At 36.9% G+C, this 20,304-nt stretch overlaps 1 long non-coding RNA gene across 1 annotated transcript in view; it reads right to left on the reverse strand.

Moving 5' to 3' along the window:
* The window catches only part of LOC141494745 (uncharacterized), a 215,610-nt gene extending 214,606 nt beyond the window's left edge, over window positions 1-1,004 (reverse strand). The window contains exon 1 of the long non-coding RNA XR_012470556.1: window positions 406-1,004. This is a non-coding gene — a long non-coding RNA (uncharacterized LOC141494745). The remainder of the gene's footprint in view (window positions 1-405) is intronic.
* Between the last annotated feature and the right edge of the window lie 19,300 nt (window positions 1,005-20,304).

A 20,304-nucleotide genomic window follows, 5' to 3' on the forward strand; every position in this document is an offset into this window, starting at 1 on the left:
TTTTAGGAAACAAGACAACTTGTTTAGGGTTGCACAGAAAGTGATACCATAGGTTTTAAATCCTGGTCCTCTGGTTCCAAATCCAGTGCCCTTAACATTATCCACACTTCATTATCAGGAAGTTGATAATGAAAGAAACTAGTCTTGGGGTGATCTTCTTGTGGACTTCTGCACATTCTTCACCTAATTTACTCAGGAATATGAGTACTAAGCAGCAGTTTCCTGCCAAGCAGCCACTTACCTCAAGACCCCAGTCTTTTCCACCATGGTTCTCATTGGCTTATTTTCCAGGTATTGATCTTAGCTCTTCAAGTATTATCATTCAAAATTCACCTCATTCTCCTGTTATCCAACTCACATTTTTCTAGTCTAAAGGCAGAAGGAACAATTGATATACAACCATACCTTACTGAGTTGTGGAAGGCAGAAATAGTCAGTCTCAGCAGTGGTTTTTTTCAATGATCCAATCCCAAGACCATTCAATGGTTAACGAGATTTCTTGTTTCTGAAGGTCTCTACTGACCACTGAGGAGAAGGGAGCAGCCCCATGCTGGCAGTATCACTACCCCTATTCTCCAGTTTCCCCATCACAGAGCCCAGGAAAGAGGGATGGGAAGAGATTGGAATTGGACACCTCCTTGCCACATGATGCTCCTCCTGTCATTTGCAAAAGAGATTCCCAGTCCACTGCTGTCAGGTGCTTTCTATGCTGATTTTCTTTTATTCTGGCCTGTGACTTTGCCTGGTTTAGGGAACTCCCTGGGGCAAAAATTTCCTCAATGGACTAGTGGGCTACAATTTATGGTTTTGAAGAATTGCCTAAGGTACAGAGGGGTTAAGTGATTTTTCCTAAGGTCACAATGCTCTTGAATCAAGATCAGTCATCTATTCATCATGTCCTACTGCTTCCTTTGCCTATTATAACCATCTGAGAAATCAATGTCTCATAACTTTGTCTCTTGACTGCCTTTACTGATGAGGAGACATGAAGACGCAATACCACTGTTGCTGATGTCACTGACCTTTATTGAGCCACAAGTGAGGCTGCTCACTGGATTGTGACAGAGAAATGGAGTAAAGGGGCTTGCAGGGGTTGTCCAGGGCCCAGACCCCTCTGTCATGATGATCCCCTTCTAAGTCTAGTACCAATGCCTCTGAAGGACTATGATGAAAGTGAACAGAAGAGTGAGGCCTTAGTCACCTACTGCCCTGAATTAATGATGTTTTATAATATGATTTATATTACCATTCTTGTTTGTATTGAAAGTACCAATATTATTCTTGTTACCTGGGTTTCTGACTTTGAAGGCATCAACTCTTCTTTCCTCACCAACATTCCCCAAATTCAATCAACTACCAAGTCTTGTCAGATCTCTCCCCCAATATCTTCTATCTTCTCTCTACACACATTATCTTAAATGAGGACCATCTCTTCTCATTTGGATTATTGCAATAACCTCCTGATCAATATCTCTGCCTCAAATTTCTATCCTTTCTAATCCATTCTCCATAAATTTGACAATTCCTAAAGCATAGATCTGACCATGTCACTCCCCTGCTGAAGATGCTTCAGGGATTTCTTATCACTACTAGGGTAAAATATAAATTTCTATCCATTCATAATCTAGGTTTGACCTACAGATCAACACACAGTCGACCAATAGACAGATTACATATTTGTGTTTACCAAACTGGCCTGCTCAGTGTTTCCCAAAATTGACTTTCTATATCATACTGTGTTCAAGCCTTGGCACAACCAACCCCACACCTGCCCTACTACTCTGTTTATTCTCCAGACACCAAGTTCCATTCTAGGCTCAACTCAAGAGCCAACACCTACAGTTGTTAATGAATATACCCACACCCTGACTTTGTGTACTCTTGGTATTTATTCATCAGTGTGCCTGTGATACCTTCTCTCTCCTACCATCATAGAAAGTGTGACCCTTGAGTCTAAAAGCCATTTCCTTTTTATCTTCATATCCCCAGCACCTAGCTCATAGGGTATACTTAGTGCTTGCTGAATTGAATCAACTCAAACTTCTTATTCCCTATCCATCATTCTCCGAATACTCTGATAAATTGATTCTTCCCTTCTCATGGCTAGTGGAATGCCCCTTCCTACCTCCCAAATTGAAATTATTCATTATCAGAGAAGAGAAAAATCCCTTACTCCTTTTCTCTTTACTCTCTTCACTATCTAGTATAGTCCAACCCCACCCTAGTTCTTTTCCTTTACCACCCTCCCTTTCTACTTTGCCTTCTGGGTCTTCTCAATGAGAAAAACTGGGTGAATTGATAAACTTCCTAATGGAATGTCTTGCTTCCAAAATATAAGGCAAGCATTTTTGCCAGAGACAAGTAATTGACATCCACCCTGATCACTCATCTAAATGAGAAGGAAGAAAATGAAGTGTTTCTTCTTTTTAAAAAAATGGAAGAACTTGTCAGTAAATGCTCTAGATATCTGTTAAGTTTATGCCAAAGGCAAAGCAAATGATTATTTCTTTTAAATAAATTTAAATTAATTAAATTAGTTTAAATTAATGCTAATTTCATCCTTCAAAGAACAGAACAAATGAGAGGAATAGACCTCAACAAGGATGTACTGGTTGCTGAAGGTGAAATAATGGGAACTTTGATCATAATTGACTACTCCACCTTAGACTCTGTGAGAGAGAAGAGAGACAAATAAGAAGAAGTCTGACATGAATCTGACTTTGGGGTAGAGCAGATCTTGGAGTATAAAGAAAGAATCCTTAGAGAAGATTCTATGGTCTATATAGATGTCCATAGGAAATAAGGCCAGGAGGGATGGAATGGTCTCAATAACAAAATTCTGATGATACGAAGAAATAGTTCAGTTCAGAGAGAAAAGTGGAATTATCTAAAAAGCCCCGTGTATGGACAGGAAATTAACCACCCCCTGTAGATTTTTAAAAGATAAATAAAATATAAGATAAAATAAAAAAAATATGGCTTCAAGAATTGGCAAGAGATGATGAAAACAAGCATCTGGTATTTATTGTCTTTAAAAAATAGTGTCAAGAGAATAAAATATTGGACAGCTAGGTGGTGTAGTGGATAAAGCACCGGCCTTGGAGTCAGGAGTACCTGGGTTCAAATCCAGTCTCAGACACTTAATAATTACCTAGCTGTATGGCCTTGGGCAAGCCATTTAACCCCATTTGCCTTGCAAAAAGAGAGGGAGAGAGAGAGAGAGAGAGAGAGAGAGAGAGAGAGAGAGAGAGAGAGAATGATAAACTTTGATCAAGATCCCCTGTTTAACATGCACTCCCCCAGCTATGAACTCATCCAACCTTTCTGGAGAGCAATCTAGAACTATGCCCAAAGAGCCACAAAAATGTGCATACTCTTTGATCCAGCAATACCACTACTGGGTCTATACCCTGAAGAGATCATGAAAAAGGGTAAAAACATCACTTGTACAAAAATATTTATATCAGCCCTGTTTGTGGTGTCAAAGAATTGGAAATCAAATAAATGTCCTTCAACTGGGGAATGGCTTAACTAACTGTGGTATATTTATGTGATGGAACACTATATTGTTCTATTAGAAACCAGGAGGGATGAGAATTCAGGGAAGCCTGGAGGAATTTGCATGAACTGGTGCTGAGTGAGATGAGCAGAACCAGAAAAACACTGTACATCCTAATAACAACATGGGGGTGATGATCAACCCTTGATGGACTTGATCATTCCATCAGTGCAACAATCAGGAACAATTTGGGGCTCTCTGCAATAGAGAATACCATCTGTTTCTAGAGAAAGAACTGTGGAGTTTGAACAAAGACCAAGGACTATTACCTTTAATTTAGAAAAAAACTAATATCTTATTGTCTGATGTTGCTATCTCTTTTACTTTTAAGTTTCTTCCTAAAAGATATGATTTCTCTCTCATCACATTCAATTTGGATCAATGTATACCATGGAAACAATGTAAAGACTGGCAAATTCCCTTCTGTAGGGGGTAGGGGGAGGGAACTAAGATTAGGGGAAAATTTGTAAAATTCAAAATAAATAAAATATTTAATAAATAAATAAATAAAACATGTGCTCCCCAAAAGAGCAAAGATTTTAAAAAATCCGATTATTTAAAGAAACACTTTTAGTATTAGCCAAGAATTAGAAAAACATTAGATTACCCAGTCTGGGGAATAGCTAAGAAAAGTGTGATGAATCAATTCAATCTAAGAAAGAACGTGATGAATCTAGAGAAGCCTGGGAAGACTTATATGAACTGATACCAAGGGAAACAAGAAGAACTAGGAGCAAATATATAGACATATATATATATATATATATGTATATATATATATACATATATATATATATGTGTGTGTGTGTGTGTATTTATATAAATAATATGACTACAACAATATAAATAGTAAAAATGAAGTTAAATGCTATATAATTAGAATGATCAAATTTTGCCCTGAAGGGATGAAAAAATGTACCTCCATCCCTTCTTTGCAAAGGTGAGGGACCCTAGGGTTGTAAAGCATCACATGTATAATCAGAATTATTTGATATATTGGCCAGTTTGCTAAACTTTTTTTCCGTCTCTTTTTGTTTCGATTTGTTACAGAGACTGGCTTACTGTATAGAAAATAGAGTGGGATATATCTGGATATGAAGGTAATATAAAAACAAAAGATCCTAATTTTTAAGTGGTATAAGAACTAAACTCATAATGTGCTGAGATGGCTAAGAAATCACAAGGCTAACTTTTGAGGCTAAATGCAGGAATAAGGATAAAAGAAGAAAGAGAGAACCATTACTCAGGTTGAATAGGATAATTATGATAGGAAGAACATTCTGCTGAACTACTTTTTTGCTTCTATTTGTTCGACCAATGTAAATAAACTAGAAAGAACAGAATATGTATGGTTAACAAAGTTGAAATCTCCTAAATAGGTCTGGGATTATTTTACTAGCACTTGGATATTTTTACAAAGTATTTCCCAAGGTCTTGAAAGAATTTTCATATGGGATAGCTGGACTACATTCAATGAACTTTGAAAAATCATGGAGAATGAGAGAAATATTCCAGAAGCTTTTCTGGTTGTCACAAGTGAGAAGGGAATGGATCCTATAATCTATTGACCTGACTTCAATTGCTGGGAAAATTCTAAAACAATGAGAATTAATTCTAGAGTAAGAAACAGTTATCATTCCTCACAAAAATCAGGTTATGCTAAACTAACTTCATTTACCATTTGTGAGTTGACTCCTAACCAAATAGACTGGAGAAAAGCCTTCAATTTATTTTACTTAGATGTCAGTGAAATATTTAAAAGTCCTCATGATATTTCTGTGTAAAGATAGGGAAATATCAACCTCACAATAATAAATATAGGTAAGAGTAGAAATTGGCTGAATGAATTAGACCAAAAGAGAAATCATTAATGCTTTTGTGTCAGCTAAGTTTCTAGTGAAATATTCTAGAAAGATATTCTAGAGCCTGTGTTATTTAACATGGTTTCAAGTTAATAGCTTGGATGACAGAATACATTGTTATTAAAATTAAGAGATGACACAGAGTTAAGTGAAATGGCACACAGTAAATGGCAAGTTAGAATGTGAGGCCAAATCCAATAAAATGGAATTTAATTGGTATAAAATTAAATCTAACACTTGGGTTACAAAAGTAAACTTTCCACATATGAGAATGGAAAAGATTGATAATTCATCCAAAAAAAGATATGGGCATTTCAGTGAACTGTATGCTTAATATGTCAATAGTGCTATACCGCAACCCCCAAAACTGGTACGGTATTAGAGACTTCATTATGGAAGAACAGAGTACCAAATGAAAGGTAATAATCCTACTGTGCCTTGCCCTGACCAAATTACAATTGAATTATTATGTTCAGTAATAGATAGCATATTTTAGAAAGGGCATTGATGAGCTGGAGAACATTCAGAGAGGCTGACCAAGGTTGTGAACTTAAGATTATGGCAGGGGGGCAGAGCCAAGATGGCGACAAGAAAGAATCGAGTCTTAGGAGCTCTCTGATAAAACTCATAAGCTAAGGACTAAACTTTCGAGAGACAGAACCCACAAAGGGACCCAATAAGACAGTTCTCCTACTCAAGGTAACCTGGAAAAGAGCAGAAAGGCTCTGCTCCCCGGGGTCAGAGGGGCAGCCCGCCAGAGCAAAAGATCTTCAGCCTCCCAGAGGCAGGCCCAGGGCCCTGGGAGCCATGGCTCACGACCGCGGGGGAGTCTCCTGAGCTGCACCCCAGGGAGCACTAGGCACAAAGTGGGGGAACAGCAGGGGACCTCTACCAGAGCAAGCACATGGAGCTCAGCCCTCAGGGCACACAGCCAGCAGCTTGGTCTTTCGGTGGCCTAGACCCTGAAACAGAAGCAGGAGGAGCTGGTAAGCAGGAGCCCACAGGGCATGAGCCCATTGAGCTGAGGGAGGGGAGTGAGGAGAGACTGCAGAGGTTTGTCCTCTGCCCCTGTTACAGGACTCTGGGGCTCTGACCACATTCAGATCCTGATCACAGTCTAGGCCCCCCCCCATAGAACAACAGGGCCCCCCCCACCTCGGCCCGTGGCGGAGGGGGGCGCTTATGGTCATTCACAGACCAGGAGGGAGGACAGAGCCACACACACTGAGACCCTTGTGGGAGTGTCCCAAAAGCTCAGGAAGCACCCCAAAACCAGGCCCAGGCTGGGAAAATGAGCAAGCAGAGAAATAAGAGGAAGACTATTGAGAAATATTTTGCAAATGAGCCCAAGAAGGATCAAAATACTCAGTCTGAAGATGAGGAAGCACAAGCCCCTGCATCTAAAGACTCCAAGAAAAAAACAGAAATTGGGCTCAGGCTATGACAGAGCTCAAAAAAGACTTTGAAAATCAAATGAGGGAGTTAGAAGAAAAACTGGGAAAAGAAAGGAGAGAGATGCAGGAAAAACATGAAAATGAAGTCAGCAGCTTAGTCAAGGAAATCCAAAAAAAATGCTGAAGAAAATAGCATGCTAAAAACCAGCTTAGGTCAAATGAAAACAGTTCAAAAAGTTATTGTGGAGAAGAATGCTTTAAAAAGCAAAATTGGCCAGATGGAAAAAGAGATAAGAAAACTCTCTGAGGAGAACAAATCCTTCAGACAAAGAACAGAATTCAGGGAGATTGACAAATTTGCCAGAAATCAGGAATCAATACTTCAAAACCAAAAAAATGAAAAATTAGAAGAAAATGTGAAATATCTCATTGAAAAAACAACTGATATGGAAAACAGACTTAGGAAAGATAATTTAAAAATTATTGGAATACCTGAAAGTCATGATCAGGAAAAGAGCCTTGACATCATTTTCAAAGAATTACTACAGGAAAATTGCCCTGATATTCTAGAAGCAGAGGGCAAAATAGAAATGGAGAGAATCCACCAATCCCCCCGAGAAAGAGATCCCAAAAAACCAACCCCTAGGAAAATTATAGCCAAGTTCCAGAACTCCCAAGTCAAAGAGAAAATATTACAAGCAGCCAGAAGGACACAGTTCAAATATCGTGGAGCTGCAGTCAGGATCACACAGGACTTAGCAGCAACTACATTGGAAGCTCTTAGGGCTTGAAATATAATATACCAGAAGGCAAAAGAGCTTAGAATGCAGTCAAGAATGAACTACCCAGCAAGGCTGAATGTCCTCTTCCAGGGAAAAAAATGGACTTTCAATGAACCAGGGGAATTTCAAATGTTCCTTTTGGAATGGCCAGAGCTGAACAGAAGGTTTGATCTTCAGATACAGGACTCAGGTGAAGCATAGAGATTGGAGGAGAGGGGGGAAATATGAGGGACTTAATGAGGATGAACTGCATGTATTCCTGCATAGAAAAATGACACTGATAATACTCATATGAACCTTCTCAGTTAATAGAGCAGGTAGAGAGAGCTTTTATAGTTGAAGCACAGGAAAAAGCTGAATTCAAAGATAAAATATGGTGTAAAAATGGAGTCAATAGGGAAAAAAAAGGGAAATGGAATGGGAGAAAGAAAAAGGAGACGGGGAATAGTCCAAGATATTTCACATAATAAGATTTTTTTTTATTACAATGAGCTATTGCAATGATATGGAAGGGGGAGGCAAGGGGGAATGAGGGCACCTTTGCTCTCATCAGAGATGGCTAGGAGAGGAAACAGCAAATATACTCAATGTGGTATAGGCATCTGGAGTAAGAAAGAGGGGGGAGCAGGGGGAAGGGGTGGGGATGTGAATAAAGGAGGACAGGATGGACCATGGGGGGAGAGTGGTCAGATATAACACATTTTCTTTTTTACTTCTTGCAAGGGGCTGGGATTGGAAGGCCTGCCCAGGACCATAGCGCCAGGTAGATTCTGGGCCTAAGGGGTGGTATGGGGGCTCAGGACTTCTTGGACCCAGGACCAGGGATCTGTCTGTTGCACCACTCAGTGACCCTACAGCAGAGTCAGAGTGAAAGGAGAGAGAAAATATAGTACATGGTAGTGGAGAAATAAGAAAGGAGGGAGTTGCGATCAGCAATGGCAATGTTGGAAAAATATGGAAATAACTTTTGTGATGGACTTATCATAAAGAATGCAATCCACCCGTGACAGAGTTGTTGGTGTTGGAACAAAGACTGAAGCACATTTTTTGTTATTATTATTTGGGGGAGGGTGCAGGGCAAGTGGGGCTGGGTGGCCTGCCTGGGGCCACATAGCACGGTGATCTTTGGGTGTCTGGGGCCTGATTCGGACCCAGGTGCTCCTAGCTCAAGGGCCAATGCTCTGTCTGCCACCCAGCCACCCCTACTATTATTACTATTTTATTTTATTTTGGGTCTTTTTTTCCTTCTTTTTGGTTTTTGCAGGGCAGTGGGGATCAGGTTGCTTGCATGTCACAGGGCTGGGTGATTGTTGGGTTTACGAGGCTGGATATGGGCTTGGGTGCTCGTGGCTCCAGGGCTGGTGCTTTGTCCATTGCGCCACCTGGCCATACCTACAATTATTACTATTATTTTTTTAATTTTAATTTTTTTTCTCTCCCCTTTACTTTTTTCGCCCAAGCAAGTCTATCTATATTCATGGGAGGAGGGGTATTTTGTTTACTTGTAAACAAGAATATTTTATTAATGTAAAAAAACATTTGTACAAAATGAGAATAAAAAATAAATTAAAAAAGATTATGGCATATGAGAATTGACTAAAGGAACCAGAGATGTGTAACCTAAAGAGGATAAGAATTAAGAAAAGATTACTGTTATGTTCAAATATTTTCAAGGCTATTTTTGTGTTCAAGAAGAGTTAGAGTTGTTCTGTAATAACTAAGGTCTCCACCTCTCAGTTTCAGACATTACTTCCTCATGAAGATTGTCTCAGTCCCCTCAGTTGTTAATGTACTCTAACTTCTAATATTATATTGTCATTTTAACTCTATAAATATCCCCCCAGTAGAGGATGAGCTTCCTGAGAACAAGAATATATCCTTGCGTATAGTCAAATCATAATAAATGTCCATTGAACTGAATGGCTTGACCCTAGTGTCTATATCTAGAAACAATTGGTGAAAATGAGTAGAGAGAGATGAGAAAACACTTCTTCTTAGCTATAGAGTTATGAAATAATGGAATGGGATGCCTTAGTGGATTCCACCTCACTAGAACTCTTCATCATGTGAATAAAGAATGATGCTTTGTTGGGAATATTATTCAGGGCATGATTGGTCAGGTATGGTCTGAACCAGACAGAATATGGATACCAATCTACCTCTGAAATTCTATGATTACCACTCATACTCTTTCTTCCCTAACGCTAAAATCCAGTCAAATTTTCTTACATCCTATTCCCTTTCCAGGATATTTCATCTTCTACCTGCATGCCTTTGCATGGGTCAGATCTCCATTCCTAGAATACTCTTCCCTCCTCAGATAGGAGTCATAGGAACTACTAGTTCCTTTTAAGACTCAGTTGAAGTGCTACCTCCTTCAAGAGACTTTTTCCTGATTACCTTAGTTCTTTTCCCTACCTCAAAATTATTTGTATTTATTTTGAATAACATGTCTTGTATTTACATATTGATGAATGTGTTGCATTCCTTCCATGGAATGTTAGTTCCTTGAAAGCAAGAAATATCTTTTGTTTTTATATCACTAGTGTGTAGGCTACAGCAGTTGGCCCTTAATCAATGTTTATTGATTCCTCGATTGATTTTTCTAGTACCTGAATTTTTCTGAAAGATATTGCAACTCATTTCCAGTTACTCCTCTCATACTCCTGAACAATCTGGGCCAGGAGAAGAAATTGGCAAACTCTCCGCTTTTTGATGCCTCTGCTACCATCACTTAGAAACTTTCTTTGAAGCTTACTTCATCTATATCACTCAACTCAGATTTTTATTGCTGCCATCTATCAACTTTAAGGTGTCACTTTCCTTTTTCAAGGAGTTCAGAACCTGATTCCCTATCTTCTGCACTTCAGCATCTGACATTATAGTAAGGGATTAAAAAAAATTTTTAAATATACATATTATCCTGATGCCCCTTCAAATTCCTTGAATTCATAGTTCAGCTCAATTCTCATGCTGTACATTTTCATTTGTGAAAACAGTGTACAAAGGTTGTCACCCCTTACACACTTGTCACTCACTCCAAGTGTTGCTGCTTCCATGATCTTGAACTCAGAAATGACTCTCTAGTCATAGTCTCACCTCGTCTAATTTTCAATCTATTTTTCCTCTCAATGACCTCTGTTCCTTCTCTCTTTTCTTTTTCTCCCAAACCTCCCTCCTGTTTGACTCAGCTTTCCTCCCTTCAAAGACCTAATCCTACAATTAACTAGTTCAAATATATATTGTCCTCTACCCTTAAATCCCTTCCCTATATGTCTTTCTACTTTTAATGACTTGAAAATCTTCAATCCTGAATCATCATTCCCCTGATATTCCTTCTGTACTCCTGTACTGAAAGCATTAAATATAGCAGCTATAGAACCTGGTCTTTCTACAGTATGCTAATTAATTTAATGTGGTGCCCACTACCACACAGCAGTCCTTTCATGATTCCCTGGTAGATTCCCTCCAAATGATTGAAAGTACTTCCTCTTCCTCCTCTACTCAAACCTGAAGTGCTATCTTCCCTACCACCCTCAATAAATGACTATTCCAGAATCTTTATATTGAAAAATGATAGCCATGCATTATGAATTTATCTAGCTCCCCTGACCCAAAACCTCAGAATCCCTCTTTATTTCTCCACATCCTTTTATTTGCTCCAATCTAAGAAGTGACCTTTCTCCTTCTCAAATGAAATTTTTCTGCTTATTCCCTTGATTTTTTCCCATTCCTTCTCATCTTGAGGATTTTGACTGATTAATCATTCCTTCTCATTCCTATGTACTCAGTCTCTACTAATCTCTGGCTCCTTCATCAAAGGTTACTAACATTCCCATCTAACCCTCAAAAATCTTAACATCTTCAGAAGACTCAGATGTCTTCAAGTACTTGAAGGGCTGATATTTTAAAGAAATATTAAATTTGTTTTGCTTGACCCCAAAAAGATAAAACTAGGAGAATGAAAAGCATAATTGAAGTGGCTGAAAGGTAGACTGATATTTGATATAAAGTCTGGTCATATGTATTAAAAATTCCACACCTCTCCGATACTATCAGTCTCTACTGATAAGAACTCCACTGATGTCACACTATGTATTCGGGCCAAATAACAAATGCACTTTCTGCTCTATCACTCTGTCATCAAATAATGATAAGTCTTTGCATCCACCAAACCACTTATATATCATCTCTGTCTAGCACCCCTAAATATGCAAGCAGAAGGTTTTCACACCATCGCTTTAGCTATTTTTCAGCAGCAAGGGAGCATCCAAAGACAACCCCTCCCATTCTGTGAATGACAGTAATTATACTCACTCTCTTTCCTACAGCCATGCCATTTCCTAATCCAAATACTTTTAGAGACTTAGCCCTGAGTCTTCCAGACTTGTATTTGTCCTTCACATCATCTTCCAAAAGCTGGTCAAGGACCCTGATTATGCGACCTTAGCTGATAGAATCAGTGGTACAGGAAATACATTCATATAATAAAAGGAAGAAAAGACTGTCCTTAATCAGATCCTAACTCTATATCTCTCATATGTGCTCCCCTGGGAGAACTTGGCAGCATGAGTTCACACCAGAAATTAGCCCTATCAAAACGGACTAGAGAAAGTATAACACAAAAAGGGAAAAAAAGAGAAGAAATAGGTGAGCATCTGTCTTTGACTAAACAGTGATAGTCTGGGGTTGTGGGAGAACACAAAGAATCTGGATAAAGAAGGGAAAAGTTTCCCAATATACAGACTGACCTTTTTCACCTTGCTAACACCTTACAAACAAGAATTAGTTCTTGGTGGTTGGAACTTTCCCAGAAGACAGAATGTTTCTTTCACTTAAATTCCCATATGTAGCCCAGATTGTTTATTAAGAATTCCAAATATTCCAGCCATAATTTTCAGACACCACAACTTCTGTTAACTGACATTACCACAGAGCCTCATTACCATGTCTGAATATGTGGTACTCATACTTCTGCAAAATAAAGTTGACAACATTTCAGGTCATGAGGCTCTCAAGACTGCTGAGGATATGGCTACAATTGAATTAGATAAAGAAGAAAGGAAAGATCTACTGGTGGGGAGCAATGTGGCTGCATGGTGAACTCATTGATGAAATCAAATTTTTTCAATTCAGAAGATGGAAGAGAAAATGTCCTATAAAGAGTTTCAGTAAGTGTAATGAACAGTATAAGACAAAATATTCATTAACACTAAGGACAATGACACAAAAGAGGTCTTTGTTTATGTCAAAAGGATTATCCCAAAAAAAGATGAGACCTTTGATTGAGGTAGATTATAAGATAATATCAAATGACAGAATTTGGACAGCTCTAATCATCTCCTATTTTGATTCTGTTTTCTCTACCCAGAAGAACTTGTAAGGATCCAAAAAAAATTGAAATGAAAGGTCAACTAGTAGGTAAAGATTGAACACCTATCTACCCCAAAAGAGTTCAAATTTTCTCTACCCAAACTAACTATGTGCACTGAAATAACTTAAGATCATGTTTGCTGAGCTCGTCATACTTAAAGGATCATGGCAAATGGAAGAAGTACAGGGTTGGAGATGCACAAATATTGTCCTAATTTTCAAAAAGGGGAAGAAAATGAATACTACAGGCTGATGAATTTGATATCAATCCGTGATAAATGTTTTCACATTATAGGAATTAATGTGCGATCACTTAGAAAAAGAAGTAATGCTAAAGAGACAGCATGGACCAATTAAGAAAAAGTCCGGGACAAATTAGTGTCTTTTTCTTTTTTGTATAAAATCACTAGACAATGGCCTGGTAATCTGAGTCTCAACAATATACACTTAAAAACAATGCAACAAAAGTTTCACATTCTCACATGCAGTCTTTTTTGCTCATGCTTCATAGTAAGTTTTTAATGCAAAATAAAATTAATGAAAGGAAAGATAAATTTCTTATGGAATAGATATTAATATAGTTAGTTGAGTTCAGAATTAACTTAATGATGATGAGATTCAGAGAATGATGATTTATGTTTCAATGCCAATCTAGAGGGAAGTCTATAATGGAGTACCAGATAACTCTGTTCATGGCATTGTTTTGATTAGCATTTTAGCAATGATTTAAATAAAAGCATCTAACTATGCATTCATCCAATTTGTTCATCTATATGAATCTATAAGGAACTGTAATGGGGAAGAGCAATATTTACTAGAATCCTACTAGATAACTAGGCTAAGCTAGTTTTTTCCCCTAAAAGTCCACAAAAGCTTTTGACACAGGCAAAAATATCAAGTCTGGTGCTAGTGATAGCATTTCCAATTTGCCTACAGCATAAAAACACCACAAGTCAATGTCTCAGGCTGACTATATGTCCCTGCTATCTCACTAGTCAATATACTTTCAAAATCAAAGCATTGTTCTAACCAGGCGTGTGTCTATACAGAGACTAGAGAGCCAGGGTTTCCCTATACCAGTACCAGATACCCTTGATTAGAGTAAGCTTTTCATACTGTTATGAGTACATTTTTTATTTTTTTACCTGCTTTTATCACCTGTTGAATGATTTACAAATGTCTCATTACAATCATGAATCTGAACTATAGCACTAATTAGGCCTGACACTTCAAAACATTAGCTAATACCTTAGAAGATAGAATTGGGAAACAAAAATATTTGAATAGATTGGAATGATGTGCTGAAGTTATTAAGAAGATAACATTTAGTAGGGATAAGTATCAATTATTACATGGAGGTTAAGAAATCAGATTATAGGATGGGGGAGATATGGCTAATCAATGAATATGAAAGACATTTGTGGGGTCTAGTGAGCTGCAGGATCAATATACAAAATGCTGTGACAACAAAATAATTATTATTAATAGTACAAATAATCTTAAACTACATTCTTTTAAAAAAATTTTATTTAAGGCAATGGGGGTAAGTGACTTGCCCAGGTTCACACAGCTAGGCAATTATTAAGTGTCTGAGGCTGAATTTGAGTTCATGTCCTGATCAGTGTTCTAACCAATGTGCCAACTAGTGATCACTTATACTATATTCCTTTTTTAAGAAAGATTTTATTTATTTCAAGTTTTACAATTTTCCCCCATTCTTGTTTCCCTCCCCCCCACACAGAAGGTAGTCTGTTCCCATGGTATACATTCATCTAAGGTGAATTTGATGAGAGAAAAATCATATCCTTAAGGAAGAAAAATAAAGTATAAAAGAGAGCAAATTACATAATAAGATAACAGGTTTTTTTCTCTAAGTCAAAGGTAATACTCTTTGGTTTTTGTTCAAATTCTACAATTCTTTCTCTGGATAAAGATGATATTCTCCATCACAGATAGCCCCAAATTGTCCCTGATTGTTGCCCTGATGGAATGATCAAGTCCATCAAGGTTGATCATCACCCCCATGTTGCTGTTAGGGTGTTCAAAGTTTTTCTGTTTCGCTCAGAATCAGTTCATACAAATACTTGCTTCCCTGAATCCCTTTCCCTCATGGTTTCTAATAGAACAATAGTGTTACATGGCATACATATACCACAGTTTGTTAAGCCATTCCCCAGTTGAAGGAATTTACTTAATTTCCAATTCTTTGCCATAACAAAAATGGCTTCTATGAATACTTTTGTGCAAGTGATGTTCTTACCCTTTTGCATGATCTCTTCAGGGTAGACCCAGTAGTGGTATTGCTGGATCAAAGGGTATGCACATTTTTGTTGCCATTTGGGAACAATTCCAAACTGCTATCCAGAAAGGTAGGATGAGTTCACAGCTCCACCAAGCATGTGTTAGTGTCCCAGATTTCCCACATCCCTTCCAACATTCATCATTGTCCTTTCTGGTCATATTGGCCAATCTGAGAGGTGTGAGGTGGTACCTCAGAGATGCTTTAATTTGCATTTCTCTAATAAGTAATGATTTAGAGCAATTTTTCATATGACTATGGATCTCTTTGATTTCCTCATCTGTAAATTGCCTTTGTATATCCTTTGACCATTTGTCAATTGGGGCCTTGTATTCTAAAGAAAGACAATGTCTGAATTCAGAGAAATGAAGTCTTTCTCTATTTTGGTCAGATTATATCCGGAGTAATGTTTATAGTTATTATTGCTAACATTTTAGAAGAAACTTTTGGCTAAAACTCTTCCAAAATAGGTTTGCTACAATATTGATATGAGAAATTGACACAGTGTTATAGTTGAAGGAAATAAAGAATTAGGACCTAGAAAAGAAAAGGCATGGAACATGATTGATTGTGAGTTTAAACTTTCAGGATCATAAGAGTCACAGATTTAAAGCTGGAAGTAGCCACCTAGCTCAACTTCCCCTCATACAGATAGACCCTGAGATGTTCCATGATTTTCACAAACACCCAGCAAGTGCAAAAGGTAGAATCTAAATGCTTGTGATGAGATACCATGTGTTCTGCCATGTGGCACCAGAGGAAAAAACAAGTGTATAAAATACAAAGAAGCAGATTTCAGCTAAATAGAAGGGAAATTTTTCTTATAATTAGACCTCTCCAAAAAAATGGAAGGCATTGCTTTTGGGTCTAATGATTTTTCAATAACTGAAGGTTTTGGGGCGGCTAGGTGGCACAGTGGATAAAGCACCAGCCCTGGAGTCAGGAGTAGCTGAGTTCAAATTTGACTTCAGACACTTAATAAGTACCTAGCTGTGTGGCCTGGGGCAAGCCACTTAACCCCATTTGCCTTGCAAAAAAAAAAAAAAAATAACTGAAGGTTTCCAAACAATATCATCTGAAATGTGGTAGAGTGGTCTCCTCAGTTCATAGGATCATAGATTTTAAACTAGAAAGGATCATAGTAAATATCGTTTCCATCTTCCTCATTTTACAGATAAGGAAACTGAGGCTGAGATGTTCAACCCCTTGATGGCAAGGGTGATGAAATTAGAGACCATGTCTTATCTAAACTTTTTTATCTCCCCCAGTATCTAACATAGTACTATTTGGAAAATTCCTTTCCAACCTGATTTTGCAATTCCTCCTGACTGTTATGGCCAGAAGATTAAACAGGTTGATCTACCTACAGATCTCCTTCTCTGATTTTTTTTAAAAAAAAGGAAGCACACAAGGTTCAGTCAAAAGAGTAAATCCTTTTCTCCCCTAGCACTGAATTGAAAGAAGAATTTTGTAGACAGATTCTTGTAAAATATATCTTAGAATAGATAACAGACAATGCTTTCAAATGTAATTTTTACAACAGATTCAAGATATCAAAATTAACATTCATAATGGCCCTCTAAAAAAGTTGAAGAAATCATTTTAAATAGTAATTAGGTGAAGGTGTTTCTGTGGAGATCTAAAGTCATACATATAGGTCTAAGATCCCACATGACTTTCTGATTACTTAATTGAGAAGGAGGGCATACAAGAGTAGGAACAATGGGTAGATAACATATTTTGACTTATTTGACTATTTCCAATTAAGTACTGAACTGTACTCAGTATGTAGCTTAATTACAGAATTTCTTAAACTGGAGTCCCCAATGGTTCTGTGGTTAAATTTCAGAGCATCCATGAACTTGGATAAGAAAAAAAAAAGATCTCACTGAATATCAATTTCCTTTATAATCATATTTTATGTATTTAAAGACATCACATTCTGATAAAGGGTACAAATATTTCACCAGACTAGTAAAGATATTCCTGAAAAAGGAAAAAGTTTGAAAACCTCTGATTAAGTGCCTAAAATGTTCTAGGGCATGGTGCTGTGTCAAGGGTCTGAAACCTTCTATGGTTGTTTTCATTTGCCTGAGGATAAAGATCTATGTGCTTTACTTTTATTTTTATTTTTTGTAGTTAACCAGCATTTTTTTCTCTTCATCTCCCTCCTTCCCTCCATCAAATAGAAGAAAACCCTTGAAACATATTCATAGTCAAGCAAAACAAATTCTCACGTTATCCATGTCCTAAAAAAGTATGTTTTATATTTATTGAATTCAACACCTTTCTGTCAGGAAGTAGATAAAAAAATTTCATCAGCATTCTGGAATCAAAGTTGGTCTTTGGGTGGATCAGAATTATTAAGTAATTTGAAGTTCTTCATTTTTATATTCTTGTTATTGGTTCTGCTCACTTCACTTAATATCAGTTCATTCAAGTCTCAGATTATTCTAAAATCATTTTGTAATCTTTTATGACTCAGTAGTATTATATTACATTAATATACTATAATAAATTCAGCCATTCCCAAATTGATAGGCATCACCTAGTTTCCAATTTTTTGCCACCAGAGAGAAAAAGCTACTATTAATATATGTACATATGGGTCCTTTTCCTCTTTACCTCTTATTGGGATATATAGAAGTATCTATGATGCAAAGGATACACACAATTTAGTGACCGGGAGCAATGCTGCATAATTGCTTTAGATAACAAACATGCTAGAGATAGAATAAATATTCCAGATTGAAAATTTAAAATTATGACTTCTACTCTTGACATGAACCAAGCTATATAGGAGATTGAGCTACATATTTGAACAAGGCTATTTCTTTTTGATGTTCTCAAAAAAGAACTTTGAATTTACTTAGGATCTTGCACAATTATATGTGATTACAACCACCTTTGAGCTCTATGCCAAAAAAATTCAGAAGAGGCAATAGAGCTAGAAAATGCTAAAAGGGTGGGTAAGTAGATGAAAGATGAACTTCAATAAGGATCTTTAGGAATATCTGAATTTTACTAAGAACTACATTTTGATGGATCTGCCAGGATGGCAGAATGCTAGATGGCTCAGTGGATCATGCACTGGTACTAGAGTCTGGAGGATCTGAGATCAAATCTTCCTTCAAATATTTACTAGCTGTGTGACCTTGAGCATGTTACTTAACCCTGATTATCTTGCAACCAGGGCCATCTCCAGTCATCCTGATTCATATCTGGCCACTGGACCCAGATAGCTCTGAAGGAGCAAGGCTGTTGACTTAGAACATTAAAAACACTCAACTCAAATCCAATTCACAAACTTGTCATGACATTATCTCTCTGATTTCATGGTCTTCTTCAAAAATAAAGACAAACGTTATAGACTGCAAGCTGAACGAATGAGAATCTTAGGTCCTTTTGTCTCTTTAAATGAGGGAAAATGTCTGCCAATGAAGTGATTTATTTTGACTTTAGCAGGATCTTTTGTAAATTTATCAGATTCATTTCAAATTTCTCCTAGTTCAAAAAAATTAAAACATACTCCTGATATTTCTAGAATTCTGGAATATTGGACTTAACTATTTCAAGACACTTCATATATGTGAGAAAATAAATTCAAAAACATTAAATGACTTTAATCAATATGTATAGCAAGTATGAGAGCTAAGAAAAGGATCCGAGATCATGATTTCTTGTCTAGTGATCTTTCTTATTTCACCTCCACTGTCTTCAAAGAAATTCCTTTTTGATATGATCAGAAGTATGCCTCCAACTCATGCAATAGCTTTCAAAAACCAGAACTTGTATGGTTCATATTACAATAAATGACAAACTGAATAGTGTCCAGAGGAAGACAACTATGTCAGTGAAGCGCCTCTAGTTCATTCCATATGAAGATAAGTGGAAGAACTGGGGATGCTGCGTCTGATTAGATTTAGGGTGGACATAGTAGTTGGTTTTAAATAGACTGTCTTTTTGGAAGGGACATTAGCTAGAGTGTTCTGGAGCTGGCTCAAACTGACTCTTAAGGCTTAATAATTAAATTTTCAACATGAACTTCTACAGCATGGAAATCAGAAAATGCTGAAAATTGGAGCTTAATTTTTTGTTTTGTTCATTCTAAACTTGGTAAAGTGATATAGTTAAGGCAAGTTAATCAATTGTCAAAGTTAATATTTCTATACAACATTTATTGAATCATGGTGACAATGGGTGATAAGGAGCATTCTTGTTTCACTGCCTCTAATTTATTCCCATTACATATAATGCTTATTAATGGTTTTAGATAGAAACTGCTTATCATTCTAAGAAAAGTTCCATTTATTCCTTTACCCTCTAGTGTTTTTAAGGGAATAGGTATTGTATTTTGCCAAAGGCTTTTTCAGCATCTATTGAGATAATCATATGCTTTCTGTTAATTTTCTTACTGATACAGTCAATTATGCTGATTATTTCCTAAGATATAACCATCCCTGCATTTCTGTTATAAATCCTACCTGATCATAATGTCCAGTATATCTTACCCTAGTGAAAACTGGCTATAATCTCTTGCATCACTATTCATTAGATATATTGGTCTATAATTTTATTGTTTGGGCTCTTTTTGGTTTCAATATCAGCAGCATGTTGGTGTTATAAAAGGAATTTGGAAGGACTCCACTTTTTTCCCATATAGTTTATATAGAATCAGAATCAATTGTTCTTTAAGTATTTGAGAGAAGTCACTTGTAAATCCATCTGGTACTGGAGAATTTTCTTAGGAAGTATTGATCTCTTGTTCAATTTCTTTTCTTTTTTTTGAGATGAGGTTATTGAGGTATTTTATTTCCTCTTCTGGTAATCTGCTAAACTGCTAATATCCATCTATTTCACTTAAATCATCAATGGCATATAGTGTTTCTTTACTGGTTCAATAGTTCCTTTAATTCTATTAATTTATCCTTTGATTTTCAGAATTTCTAATTTAGTATTTAATATATGTTCTTTTTCTTAGTTTTTTTAGTTGTATGCCCAATTCATTGATCTCTTTATCACTCTTTCTTCCCTT

Source organism: Macrotis lagotis, chromosome 8, assembly GCF_037893015.1.
Source record: "Macrotis lagotis isolate mMagLag1 chromosome 8, bilby.v1.9.chrom.fasta, whole genome shotgun sequence".
NCBI classification, from domain to species: domain Eukaryota; kingdom Metazoa; phylum Chordata; class Mammalia; order Peramelemorphia; family Peramelidae; genus Macrotis; species Macrotis lagotis.